The sequence below is a fragment of the Drosophila subpulchrella genome, unplaced genomic scaffold (genome assembly GCF_014743375.2).
Source record: "Drosophila subpulchrella strain 33 F10 #4 breed RU33 unplaced genomic scaffold, RU_Dsub_v1.1 Primary Assembly Seq132, whole genome shotgun sequence".
NCBI classification, from domain to species: domain Eukaryota; kingdom Metazoa; phylum Arthropoda; class Insecta; order Diptera; family Drosophilidae; genus Drosophila; species Drosophila subpulchrella.
Window position 1 is genome coordinate 33,910 of NW_023665475.1, and position 16,091 is coordinate 50,000.

Consider the following 16,091-nt stretch of genomic DNA (forward strand, 5'->3'; position numbering starts at 1 on the left):
TTTAAGCCCAAAGATAATAATGTTGAAACAAAGGCCAAGGTTTCTATTATACATAGAATAACAAATTGTTTCCGAACTTTATCGTTAATCCAAATAAATAATTACAATTGAGGCAGGCTAATAATGATATATATTTTGTATTGATAATCTTGATATATATGTATATTGGTCTGCCATTATCACATACTGAGTTATGTGATAATTCCCTGCGGGGATAAATTAAAAGAGGTGTCCCTATATTAAAAGAAAATAATATATATATATATTATTTTTTCTAACGTACATATCATATATGCGCTCGGTTTTATATTATATATTACCAAAGAGTCTTATATGAATATATACAGATAAATTTTAAATTTATCATCAAAATACAAATGATTTAATTCAATATTTTATATTGGTTAAACAAAAATTGTACATGTGTGGATACAATAATGACGTATGTCGAACAAAAAAGATATTTTAGAATGAAATATGCAAATATAAAGAAAATTATTACGTATTACGAAAAAAAATATTGTGTTTTTAACATCAATAATTAAAAAACTTGTTATTATTAGTGGCGGAACAAGTATATATTGTGAAAACAACAAACGTATACGAATGCTATATAAAAATGGCCGTATTCGATAGAAAACAATCTATAAAATTTATATTGCTAATTTCTATTCAAAAATATGAATGAAATATGAATAAAAACATTATTCTGGTTGATCCTGCCAGTAGTTATATGCTTGTCTCAAAGATTAAGCCATGCATGTCTAAGTACACACGAATTAAAAGTGAAACCGCAAAAGGCTCATTATATCAGTTATGGTTCCTTAGATCGTTAACAGTTACTTGGATAACTGTGGTAATTCTAGAGCTAATACATGCAATTAAAACATGAACCTTATGGGACATGTGCTTTTATTAGGCTAAAACCAAGCGATCGCAAGATCGTTATATTGGTTGAACTCTAGATAACATGCAGATCGTATGGTCTTGTACCGACGACAGATCTTTCAAATGTCTGCCCTATCAACTTTTGATGGTAGTATCTAGGACTACCATGGTTGCAACGGGTAACGGGGAATCAGGGTTCGATTCCGGAGAGGGAGCCTGAGAAACGGCTACCACATCTAAGGAAGGCAGCAGGCGCGTAAATTACCCACTCCCAGCTCGGGGAGGTAGTGACGAAAAATAACAATACAGGACTCATATCCGAGGCCCTGTAATTGGAATGAGTACACTTTAAATCCTTTAACAAGGACCAATTGGAGGGCAAGTCTGGTGCCAGCAGCCGCGGTAATTCCAGCTCCAATAGCGTATATTAAAGTTGTTGCGGTTAAAACGTTCGTAGTTGAACTTGTGCTTCATACGGGTAGTACAACTTACAATTGTGGTTAGTACTATACCTTTATGTATGTAAGCGTATTACCGGTGGAGTTCTTACATGTGCTTAGATACTTGTATTTTTTCATATGTTCCTCCTATTTAAAAACCTGCATTAGTGCTCTTAAACGAGTGTTATTGTGGGCCGGTACAATTACTTTGAACAAATTAGAGTGCTTAAAGCAGGCTTCAAATGCCTGAATATTCTGTGCATGGGATAATGAAATAAGACCTCTGTTCTGCTTTCATTGGTTTTCAGATCAAGAGGTAATGATTAATAGAAGCAGTTTGGGGGCATTAGTATTACGACGCGAGAGGTGAAATTCTTGGACCGTCGTAAGACTAACTTAAGCGAAAGCATTTGCCAAAGATGTTTTCATTAATCAAGAACGAAAGTTAGAGGTTCGAAGGCGATCAGATACCGCCCTAGTTCTAACCATAAACGATGCCAGCTAGCAATTGGGTGTAGCTACTTTTATGGCTCTCTCAGTCGCTTCCCGGGAAACCAAAGCTTTTGGGCTCCGGGGGAAGTATGGTTGCAAAGCTGAAACTTAAAGGAATTGACGGAAGGGCACCACCAGGAGTGGAGCCTGCGGCTTAATTTGACTCAACACGGGAAAACTTACCAGGTCCGAACATAAGTGTGTAAGACAGATTGATAGCTCTTTCTCGAATCTATGGGTGGTGGTGCATGGCCGTTCTTAGTTCGTGGAGTGATTTGTCTGGTTAATTCCGATAACGAACGAGACTCAAATATATTAAATAGATATCTTCAGGATTATGGTGTTGAAGCTTATATAGCCTTCATTCATGGTGGCAGTAAAATGTTTATTGTGTTTGAATGTGTTTATATAAGTGGAGCCGTACCTGTTGGTTTGTCCCATTATAAGGACACTAGCTTCTTAAATGGACAAATTGCGTCTAGCAATAATGAGATTGAGCAATAACAGGTCTGTGATGCCCTTAGATGTCCTGGGCTGCACGCGCGCTACAATGAAAGTATCAACGTGTATTTCCTAGACCGAGAGGTCCGGGTAAACCGCTGAACCACTTTCATGCTTGGGATTGTGAACTGAAACTGTTCACATGAACTTGGAATTCCCAGTAAGTGTGAGTCATTAACTCGCATTGATTACGTCCCTGCCCTTTGTACACACCGCCCGTCGCTACTACCGATTGAATTATTTAGTGAGGTCTCCGGACGTGATCACTGTGACGCCTTGTGTGTTACGGTTGTTTCGCAAAAGTTGACCGAACTTGATTATTTAGAGGAAGTAAAAGTCGTAACAAGGTTTCCGTAGGTGAACCTGCGGAAGGATCATTATTGTTTAATATCCTTACCGTTAATAAAAAAATTTGTTTTTATTATAATAATATAATATATTATAGTAATACAAATAAAATATAAATTGCCAAAAATATGATCTTTTATAGATCAAATATAAAATTTCGAACAAGCAAATCGAAATAATAATTGTAATAATAAATATATTATTGCATTAAATAAGAGATAAATAAATAAGCAAAAGCAAACAAATAACAAATTCGAACAAGCAAATCGAAATTATTAAATTTATTTAATATTATTATTATATTGTATATTAAATGCAATTAATTAATAAAACACTGTGTGTATATGGACCATAATATACACGCGTTGCGATATGTATTGTTCATCTCAGTTATGCGCATACATTGGATAATGCAACAACCTAAAATGTACAATGTTGTACCTGATTATTACAGGTTAATGTTTTATATAAATTTCAATATATATCGCTAAAAAAAAGTATTAATACCGTAAATGCCATTTAAAAAATACTTGATATATTATTGGTTATATGAAACTAAGACATTTCGCAGCATTCGTTTTAGGTATAAAAATCAATTTATTGAAGGAATTGATATATGCCAGTAAAATGGTGTATTTTTAATTTCTTTCAATAAAAACATATATGACAAAATTACCAAACCAATATATAAAACTCTAAGCGGTGGATCACTCGGCTCATGGGTCGATGAAGAACGCAGCAAACTGTGCGTCATCGTGTGAACTGCAGGACACATGAACATCGACATTTTGAACGCATATCGCAGTCCATGCTGTTATGTACTTTAATTAATTTTATAGTGCTGCTTGGACTACATATGGTTGAGGGTTGTAAGACTATGCTAATTAAGTTGTTTATATAAATTTTATAATGAAATTTTATAAGCATATGGTATATTATTGGATAATAATAATTTAATTATTATATTATTCATAATATTAACAAATATATGAAAAACATTATCTCACATTAGTAAATAATTTGAATGTGAAAAACGAAGAGAAATATTTTCTTTTTCAATCAAATAATACTGAGAAATGTCTAGCATAAAAAATTTATCTAGAATTGTCTCTTATTAAAGATTAGTAAATAGAAAGCCGTTGACAATATTATTATTCTTCGTTGATTCGTTAGACCAAACAAATGCCATACAAATATATAAAATATATAACGAATTTAATAAAATGTTTTATCATTATATATAAAGAATTAATTGCAAAAAAAGTTATACACAACCTCAACTCATATGGGACTACCCCCTGAATTTAAGCATATTAATTAGGGGAGGAAAAGAAACTAACCAGGATTTTCTTAGTAGCGGCGAGCGAAAAGAAATCAGTTCAGCACTAAGTCACTTTGTCTATATGGCAAATGTGAGATGCAGTGTATGGAGCGTCAATATTCTAGTATGAGAAATTAACGATTTAAGTCCTTCTTAAATGAGGCCATTTACCCATAGAGGGTGCCAGGCCCGTATAACGTTAATGATTACTAGATGATGTTTCCAAAGAGTCGTGTTGCTTGATAGTGCAGCACTAAGTGGGTGGTAAACTCCATCTAAAACTAAATATAACCATGAGACCGATAGTAAACAAGTACCGTGAGGGAAAGTTGAAAAGAACTCTGAATAGAGAGTTAAACAGTACGTGAAACTGCTTAGAGGTTAAGCCCGATGAACCTGAATATCCGTTATGGAAAATTCATCATTAAAATTGTAATATTTAAACAATATTATGATAATAGTGTGCATTTTTTCCATATAAGGACATTGTAATCTATTAGCATACAAAATTTATCATAAAATATAACTTATAGTTTATTCAAATTAATTTGCTTGCATTTTAACACAGAATAAATGTTATTAATTTGATAAAGTGCTGATAGATTTATATGAATACAGTGCGTTAATTTTTCGGAATTATATAATGGCATAATTATCATTGATTTTTGTGTTTATTATATGCACTTGTATGATTAACAATGCGAAAGATTCAGGATACCTTCGGGACCCGTCTTGAAACACGGACCAAGGAGTCTAACATATGTGCAAGTTATTGGGATATAAACCTAATAGCGTAATTAACTTGACTAATAATGGGATTAGTTTTTTAACTATTTATAGCTAATTAACACAATCCCGGGGCGTTCTATATAGTTATGTATAATGATATTTATATTATTTATGCCTCTAACTGGAACGTACCTTGAGCATATATGCTGTGACCCGAAAGATGGTGAACTATACTTGATCAGGTTGAAGTCAGGGGAAACCCTGATGGAAGACCGAAACAGTTCTGACGTGCAAATCGATTGTCAGAATTGAGTATAGGGGCGAAAGACCAATCGAACCATCTAGTAGCTGGTTCCTTCCGAAGTTTCCCTCAGGATAGCTGGTGCATTTTAATGTTATATAAAATAATCTTATCTGGTAAAGCGAATGATTAGAGGCCTTAGGGTCGAAACGATCTTAACCTATTCTCAAACTTTAAATGGGTAAGAACCTTAACTTTCTTGATATGAAGTTCAAGGTTATGATATAATGTGCCCAGTGGGCCACTTTTGGTAAGCAGAACTGGCGCTGTGGGATGAACCAAACGTAATGTTACGGTGCCCAAATTAACAACTCATGCAGATACCATGAAAGGCGTTGGTTGCTTAAAACAGCAGGACGGTGATCATGGAAGTCGAAATCCGCTAAGGAGTGTGTAACAACTCACCTGCCGAAGCAACTAGCCCTTAAAATGGATGGCGCTTAAGTTGTATACCTATACATTACCGCTAAAGTAGATGATTTATATTACTTGTGATATAAATTTTGAAACTTTAGTGAGTAGGAAGGTACAATGGTATGCGTAGAAGTGTTTGGCGTAAGCCTGCATGGAGCTGCCATTGGTACAGATCTTGGTGGTAGTAGCAAATAATCGAATGAGACCTTGGAGGACTGAAGTGGAGAAGGGTTTCGTGTGAACAGTGGTTGATCACGAGTTAGTCGGTCCTAAGTTCAAGGCGAAAGCCGAAAATTTTCAAGTAAAACACAAATGCCATACAAATATAATTATATTATATAAATCAAGCTAATTAATATACTTGAATAATTTTGAACGAAAGGGAATACGGTTCCAATTCCGTAACCTGTTGAGTATCCGTTTGTTATTAAATATGGGCCTCGTGCTCATCCTGGCAACAGGAACGACCATAAAGAAGCCGTCGAGAGATATCGGAAGAGTTTTCTTTTCTGTTTTATAGCCGTACTACCATGGAAGTCTTTCGCAGAGAGATATGGTAGATGGGCTAGAAGAGCATGACATATACTGTTGTGTCGATATTTTCTCCTCGGACCTTGAAAATTTATGGTGGGGACACGCAAACTTCTCAACAGGCCGTACCAATATCCGCAGCTGGTCTCCAAGGTGAAGAGTCTCTAGTCGATAGAATAATGTAGGTAAGGGAAGTCGGCAAATTAGATCCGTAACTTCGGGATAAGGATTGGCTCTGAAGATTGAGATAGTCGGGCTTGATTGGGAAACAATAACATGGTTTATGTGCTCGTTCTGGGTAAATAGAGTGTCTGGCATTTATGTTGGTCACTTGTTCCCCGGATAGTTTAGTTACGTAGCCAATTGTGGAACTTTCTTGCTAAAATTTTTAAGAATACTAATTGGGTTAAACCAATTAGTTCTTATTAATTATAACGATTATCAATTAACAATCAATTCAGAACTGGCACGGACTTGGGGAATCCGACTGTCTAATTAAAACAAAGCATTGTGATGGCCCTAGCGGGTGTTGACACAATGTGATTTCTGCCCAGTGCTCTGAATGTCAAAGTGAAGAAATTCAAGTAAGCGCGGGTCAACGGCGGGAGTAACTATGACTCTCTTAAGGTAGCCAAATGCCTCGTCATCTAATTAGTGACGCGCATGAATGGATTAACGAGATTCCTACTGTCCCTATCTACTATCTAGCGAAACCACAGCCAAGGGAACGGGCTTGGAATAATTAGCGGGGAAAGAAGACCCTTTTGAGCTTGACTCTAATCTGGCAGTGTAAGGAGACATAAGAGGTGTAGAATAAGTGGGAGATATTAGACTTCGGTTTGGTATCGCCAATGAAATACCACTACTCTTATTGTTTCCTTACTTACTTGATTAAATGGAACGTGTATCATTTCCTAGCCATTATACGGATATATTTATTATATCTTATGGTATTGGGTTTTGATGCAAGCTTCTTGATCAAAGTATCACGAGTTTGTTATATAATCGCAAACAAATTCTTTAATAAAACGGTGCATTTATGTATTTTTGATTTGAAAATTTGGTATAACTCCAATTACTCAGGTATGATCCAATTCAAGGACATTGCCAGGTAGGGAGTTTGACTGGGGCGGTACATCTCTCAAATAATAACGGAGGTGTCCCAAGGCCAGCTCAGTGCGGACAGAAACCACACATAGAGCAAAAGGGCAAATGCTGACTTGATCTCGGTGTTCAGTACACACAGGGACAGCAAAAGCTCGGCCTATCGATCCTTTTGGTTTAAAGAGTTTTTAACAAGAGGTGTCAGAAAAGTTACCATAGGGATAACTGGCTTGTGGCGGCCAAGCGTTCATAGCGACGTCGCTTTTTGATCCTTCGATGTCGGCTCTTCCTATCATTGTGAAGCAAAATTCACCAAGCGTTGGATTGTTCACCCATGCAAGGGAACGTGAGCTGGGTTTAGACCGTCGTGAGACAGGTTAGTTTTACCCTACTAATGACAAAACGTTGTTGCGACAGCATTCCTGCGTAGTACGAGAGGAACCGCAGGTACGGACCAATGGCACAATACTTGTTCGAGCGAACAGTGGTATGACGCTACGTCCGTTGGATTATGCCTGAACGCCTCTAAGGTCGTATCCGTGCTGGACTGCAATGATAAATAAGGGGCAATTTGCATTGTATGGCTTCTAAACCATTTAAAGTTTATAATTTACTTTATAAACGACAATGGATGTGATGCCAATGTAATTTGTAACATAGTAAATTGGGAGGATCTTTGATCACCTGATGCCGCGCTAGTTACATATAAAAGCATTATTTAATACAATGACAAAGCCTAGAATCAATTGTAAACGACTTTTGTAACAGGCAAGGTGTTGTAAGTGGTTGAGCAGCTGCCATACTGCGATCCACTGAAGCTTATCCTTTGCTTGATGATTCGATAATAAAGATGTTGCAAGCGGGCATAATCATTATGCTTGCTTGCAGCATCGCACGCCACTTTGTTTGTGGTGTGTAAGGTAGGGAAGAAGAAATATAAAAGACCTAAATTGGAAACATCAATATATAAGTAAATATTGAACAAACAAAATGTATCGTCATCTTATTAGTGACGCGATGATAAAGTGGCAAACATATTCCATGTATAAATATTCCTATGGTATTAAAATTCAAGTAAAGAGGACATATATAAAAGTTTGTATATATGGTTCATTCAATGGTAGCAGCGGTTGGTTGGTTGGTGTCTGCTCCTCTTATTGTTCAAAACTTATGTTATGGTAGCAAGTCTATATCGTCATATTATTAGTGACGCGAAAAAGTAGTGGCAAAACATATTCCATGTATAAATAAATATTCCTATGGTATTGAAATTCAAGTAAAGAGGCCATTCAAGTAAAGAGGACTTATATAAATATAAGTATATATAATGGTAGCAGCGCGGTTGGTTGGTTGGTGTGTCTGCTCCTCTTATTGTTCAAAACTTATGTTATGGTAGCAAGACTGTATCGTCATATTATTAGTGACGCGAAAAAGTAGTGGCAAAACATATTCCATGTATAAATATTCCTATGGTATTGAAATTCAACTAAAGAGGACATATAAAATTACTATCAATGGTAGCAGTGGTTGGTTGGTTGGTGGTTGGTTGGCGGCTGCTCCTATTATTGTTCAAGACTTATGTTATGGTAGCAAGTCTGTATCGTCATATTAATTATTAGTGACGCGAAAAAGTAGTGGAAATCATATTCCATGTATAAATAGATTCCTATGGTAATGAAATTTTCAAGTAAAGAGAGGACCATTCAAGTAAGAGGACATATAAAAAGTAAGTATATGTTCCTCCAATGGTAGCAGTGGTTGGTTGGTTGGCGGCTGATCCTCTTATTGTTCAAAACTTATTTTATCAATATGAGTTTGGCAATACAATAAAGAAGACCAATCTAATCCATATAAAACTAAATGTATTATATGGATATGCTTAGGAAACCCATATATTCATAAAAAAAAATTATGTATAGAAAATTATACATATATCTTTTATATAAATGAATCGTATGGATATCGCCTTATGGTAGGTATAATAACTTTTTAAGGCATAATAATGTATAATATAGAAAATATACATTGAAATATAAATGCATTTTTATAGATATGGCGGCATATAAGTGCCATATACACAAGAATAAATAATAGAATTTACCAATATATAATTAAAATGAGATATATAAACCTAGTGAGGGGCTGCACTAGTATATGAATCGTATGGATATGGCTTATAGGTATAATACCTATAAGGCATAATAATGTATAATATAATAAATATAAATTAAGATATGAATGAATTATATAAATATGGCATAGAAATGCCATATACATACATAAGAATAAATGGTAGAATTTACCCATATATCACTGAAACACGATATATAAACCTAATGATAGCTGGCACTAGTACTGTAAACATGCACGCAATAGTGCGTGGGGTAAAAAACTACTATAGGGAGGTGGTCGTTGGCGGGCCCCTCCTCGTATTGGTCAAAACTTATGTTATGCATATGAATTTGTCAATACTATATAGAACGCCAAGCATATCCATATAAACTATGGATATGCATAGAAATCCATACAAAAGTAAAAAAAAATTATGTATAGAAAAATATACATATATTTATATAAGTGAATCGTATGGATATGGCTTATAGGTATAATACCTATAAGGCATAATAATGTATAACAAGTAAATATACATTGAAATGTGAATGCATTGTATGGATATGGCATATAAATGCCATATATATAGAAATAAATTGTATATCAATGATATAACAATTATAAACCTAGTGAGGGGCGGCACTAGTGAATGAATCGTATGGATATGGCTTATAGGTATAATACCTATAAGGCATAATAATGTATAATATAATAAATATACATTAAGATATGAATGGATTGTATAAATATGGCATAGAAATGCCATATACATAAGAATAAATGGTAGAATTTACCCATATATCACTGAAACACGATATATAAACCTAGTGATAGCTGGCACTAGTACTGTAAACAGGCACGCAATAGTGCGTGGGGTAAAAAACTACTATAGGGAGGTGGTCGTTGGCGGGCCCCTCCTCGTATTGGTCAAAACTTATGTTATGCATATGAATTTGTCAATACTATATAGAACGCCAAGCATATCCATATAAACTATGGATATGCATAGAAATCCATACAAAAGTAAAAAAAAATTATGTATAGAAAAATATACATATATTTATATAAGTGAATCGTATGGATATGGCTTATAGGTATAATACCTATAAGGCATAATAATGTATAACAAGTAAATATACATTGAAATGTGAATGCATTGTATGGATATGGCATATAAATGCCATATATATAGAAATAAATTGTATATCAATGATATAACAATTATAAACCTAGTGAGGGGCGGCACTAGTGAATGAATCGTATGGATATGGCTTATAGGTATAATACCTATAAGGCATAATAATGTATAATATAATAAATATACATTAAGATATGAATGGATTGTATAAATATGGCATAGAAATGCCATATACATAAGAATAAATGGTAGAATTTACCCATATATCACTGAAACACGATATATAAACCTAGTGATAGCTGGCACTAGTACTGTAAACAGGCACGCAATAGTGCGTGGGGTAAAAAACTACTATAGGGAGGTGGTCGTTGGCGGGCCCCTCCTCGTATTGGTCAAAACTTATGTTATGCATATGAATTTGTCAATACTATATAGAACGCCAAGCATATCCATATAAACTATGGATATGCATAGAAAACCATACAAAAGTAAAAAAAAATTATGTATAGAAAAATATACATATATTTATATAAGTGAATCGTATGGATATGGCTTATAGGTATAATACCTATAAGGCATAATAATGTATAACAAGTAAATATACATTGAAATGTGAATGCATTGTATGGATATGGCATATAAATGCCATATATATAGAAATAAATTGTATATCAATGATATAACAATTATAAACCTAGTGAGGGGCGGCACTAGTGAATGAATCGTATGGATATGGCTTATAGGTATAATACCTATAAGGCATAATAATGTATAATATAATAAATATACATTAAGATATGAATGGATTGTATAAATATGGCATAGAAATGCCATATACATAAGAATAAATGGTAGAATTTACCCATATATCACTGAAACACGATATATAAACCTAGTGATAGCTGGCACTAGTACTGTAAACAGGCACGCAATAGTGCGTGGGGTAAAAAACTACTATAGGGAGGTGGTCGTTGGCGGGCCCCTCCTCGTATTGGTCAAAACTTATGTTATGCATATGAATTTGTCAATACTATATAGAACGCCAAGCATATCCATATAAACTATGGATATGCATAGAAAACCATACAAAAGTAAAAAAAAATTATGTATAGAAAAATATACATATATTTATATAAGTGAATCGTATGGATATGGCTTATAGGTATAATACCTATAAGGCATAATAATGTATAACAAGTAAATATACATTGAAATGTGAATGCATTGTATGGATATGGCATATAAATGCCATATATATAGAAATAAATTGTATATCAATGATATAACAATTATAAACCTAGTGAGGGGCGGCACTAGTGAATGAATCGTATGGATATGGCTTATAGGTATAATACCTATAAGGCATAATAATGTATAATATAATAAATATACATTAAGATATGAATGGATTGTATAAATATGGCATAGAAATGCCATATACATAAGAATAAATGGTAGAATTTACCCATATATCACTGAAACACGATATATAAACCTAGTGATAGCTGGCACTAGTACTGTAAACAGGCACGCAATAGTGCGTGGGGTAAAAAACTACTATAGGGAGGTGGTCGTTGGCGGGCCCCTCCTCGTATTGGTCAAAACTTATGTTATGCATATGAATTTGTCAATACTATATAGAACGCCAAGCATATCCATATAAACTATGGATATGCATAGAAATCCATACAAAAGTAAAAAAAAATTATGTATAGAAAAATATACATATATTTATATAAGTGAATCGTATGGATATGGCTTATAGGTATAATACCTATAAGGCATAATAATGTATAACAAGTAAATATACATTGAAATGTGAATGCATTGTATGGATATGGCATATAAATGCCATATATATAGAAATAAATTGTATATCAATGATATAACAATTATAAACCTAGTGAGGGGCGGCACTAGTGAATGAATCGTATGGATATGGCTTATAGGTATAATACCTATAAGGCATAATAATGTATAATATAATAAATATACATTAAGATATGAATGGATTGTATAAATATGGCATAGAAATGCCATATACATAAGAATAAATGGTAGAATTTACCCATATATCACTGAAACACGATATATAAACCTAGTGATAGCTGGCACTAGTACTGTAAACAGGCACGCAATAGTGCGTGGGGTAAAAAACTACTATAGGGAGGTGGTCGTTGGCGGGCCCCTCCTCGTATTGGTCAAAACTTATGTTATGCATATGAATTTGTCAATACTATATAGAACGCCAAGCATATCCATATAAACTATGGATATGCATAGAAAACCATACAAAAGTAAAAAAAAATTATGTATAGAAAAATATACATATATTTATATAAGTGAATCGTATGGATATGGCTTATAGGTATAATACCTATAAGGCATAATAATGTATAACAAGTAAATATACATTGAAATGTGAATGCATTGTATGGATATGGCATATAAATGCCATATATATAGAAATAAATTGTATATCAATGATATAACAATTATAAACCTAGTGAGGGGCGGCACTAGTGAATGAATCGTATGGATATGGCTTATAGGTATAATACCTATAAGGCATAATAATGTATAATATAATAAATATACATTAAGATATGAATGGATTGTATAAATATGGCATAGAAATGCCATATACATAAGAATAAATGGTAGAATTTACCCATATATCACTGAAACACGATATATAAACCTAGTGATAGCTGGCACTAGTACTGTAAACAGGCACGCAATAGTGCGTGGGGTAAAAAACTACTATAGGGAGGTGGTCGTTGGCGGGCCCCTCCTCGTATTGGTCAAAACTTATGTTATGCATATGAATTTGTCAATACTATATAGAACGCCAAGCATATCCATATAAACTATGGATATGCATAGAAAACCATACAAAAGTAAAAAAAAATTATGTATAGAAAAATATACATATATTTATATAAGTGAATCGTATGGATATGGCTTATAGGTATAATACCTATAAGGCATAATAATGTATAACAAGTAAATATACATTGAAATGTGAATGCATTGTATGGATATGGCATATAAATGCCATATATATAGAAATAAATTGTATATCAATGATATAACAATTATAAACCTAGTGAGGGGCGGCACTAGTGAATGAATCGTATGGATATGGCTTATAGGTATAATACCTATAAGGCATAATAATGTATAATATAATAAATATACATTAAGATATGAATGGATTGTATAAATATGGCATAGAAATGCCATATACATAAGAATAAATGGTAGAATTTACCCATATATCACTGAAACACGATATATAAACCTAGTGATAGCTGGCACTAGTACTGTAAACAGGCACGCAATAGTGCGTGGGGTAAAAAACTACTATAGGGAGGTGGTCGTTGGCGGGCCCCTCCTCGTATTGGTCAAAACTTATGTTATGCATATGAATTTGTCAATACTATATAGAACGCCAAGCATATCCATATAAACTATGGATATGCATAGAAATCCATACAAAAGTAAAAAAAAATTATGTATAGAAAAATATACATATATTTATATAAGTGAATCGTATGGATATGGCTTATAGGTATAATACCTATAAGGCATAATAATGTATAACAAGTAAATATACATTGAAATGTGAATGCATTGTATGGATATGGCATATAAATGCCATATATATAGAAATAAATTGTATATCAATGATATAACAATTATAAACCTAGTGAGGGGCGGCACTAGTGAATGAATCGTATGGATATGGCTTATAGGTATAATACCTATAAGGCATAATAATGTATAATATAATAAATATACATTAAGATATGAATGGATTGTATAAATATGGCATAGAAATGCCATATACATAAGAATAAATGGTAGAATTTACCCATATATCACTGAAACACGATATATAAACCTAGTGATAGCTGGCACTAGTACTGTAAACAGGCACGCAATAGTGCGTGGGGTAAAAAACTACTATAGGGAGGTGGTCGTTGGCGGGCCCCTCCTCGTATTGGTCAAAACTTATGTTATGCATATGAATTTGTCAATACTATATAGAACGCCAAGCATATCCATATAAACTATGGATATGCATAGAAATCCATACAAAAATAAAAAAAAATTATGTATAGAAAAATATACATATATTTATATAAGTGAATCGTATGGATATGGCTTATAGGTATAATACCTATAAGGCATAATAATGTATAACAAGTAAATATACATTGAAATGTGAATGCATTGTATGGATATGGCATATAAATGCCATATATATAGAAATAAATTGTATATCAATGATATAACAATTATAAACCTAGTGAGGGGCGGCACTAGTGAATGAATCGTATGGATATGGCTTATAGGTATAATACCTATAAGGCATAATAATGTATAATATAATAAATATACATTAAGATATGAATGGATTGTATAAATATGGCATAGAAATGCCATATACATAAGAATAAATGGTAGAATTTACCCATATATCACTGAAACATGATATATAAACCTAGTGATAGCTGGCACTAGTACTGTAAACAGGCACGCAGTAGTGCGTGGGGTAAAAAACTACTATAGGGAGGTGGTCGTTGGCGGGCCCCTCCTCGTATTGGTCAAAACTTATGTTATGCGTAAACATATGATTTTGTCAATACTATAAAGAAAACTTGTTTTGTACATACAAAACTAAATGAATTATATGGATATTGAAAAATAAATGGCATTATATCCATATAATGAAAATATACTTGTATTCTCTTATTATAAGAGAGAATACCGTATAGTTGGTTGGCAAAGACAATTGAAAATACCCGAATTGCAGATGATGGGTTCAAAAACTACTATAGGGTGGTGTAGCAAATAATATGAAGATGATATATCCATATAATGGATATACACTAGTATTCTCTTATTATAATAGAGAATACCATATAAATGGTTGGCAAAGACAATTGAAAATACCCGAATTGAAGTTGACGGGTTCAAAAACTATTATAGGGTGATGTAGCAAATAAAATAATGAAGATATATCCATATAATGGAATTATATGTGTATTCTCTTATTATATGAGAGAGTACCAAACGGTTGATTGGCAAAGACAATTGAAAATACCCGAATTAAAGATATTGGGTCCAAAAACTACTATAGGATGGTCAATGGGCCGGCCATCTACTATTGACGTGACAAAATACTGTCTGTCGGTAGAGAAGATATTAATCCGTCAAATTTGTTTCTTTATTCATTTATGAATATGAGACTTGGCTCCACGGTTAATATTTTAAGCCCAAAGATAATAATGTTGAAACAAAGGCCAAGGTTTCTATTATACATAGAATAACAAATTGTTTCCGAACTTTATCGTTAATCCAAATAAATAATTACAATTGAGGCAGGCTAATAATGATATATATTTTGTATTGATAATCTTGATATATATGTATATTGGTCTGCCATTATCACATACTGAGTTATGTGATAATTCCCTGCGGGGATAAATTAAAAGAGGTGTCCCTATATTAAAAGAAAATAATATATATATATATTATTTTTTCTAACGTACATATCATATATGCGCTCGGTTTTATATTATATATTACCAAAGAGTCTTATATGAATATATACAGATAAATTTTAAATTTATCATCAAAATACAAATGATTTAATTCAATATTTTATATTGGTTAAACAAAAATTGTACATGTGTGGATACAATAATGACGTATGTCGAACAAAAAAGATATTTTAGAATGAAATATGCAAATATAAAGAAA

At 33.2% G+C, this 16,091-nt stretch overlaps 3 non-coding genes across 3 annotated transcripts; all 3 read left to right on the top strand.

The window, feature by feature from the left end:
• The first annotated feature begins 706 nt into the window (after window positions 1–706).
• Window positions 707–2,701, top strand: LOC119558736. Its single transcript, XR_005220393.1, has one exon. It is a non-coding gene; the product is annotated as a small subunit ribosomal RNA (ribosomal RNA).
• A 659-nt stretch (window positions 2,702–3,360) lies between these two features.
• Window positions 3,361–3,539, top strand: LOC119558750. The gene has a single exon (XR_005220406.1). It is a non-coding gene; the product is annotated as a 5.8S ribosomal RNA (ribosomal RNA).
• A 401-nt stretch (window positions 3,540–3,940) lies between these two features.
• LOC119558742 lies at window positions 3,941–7,911 on the top strand. The gene has a single exon (XR_005220398.1). It is a non-coding gene; the product is annotated as a large subunit ribosomal RNA (ribosomal RNA).
• Window positions 7,912–16,091: the final 8,180 nt, after the last annotated feature.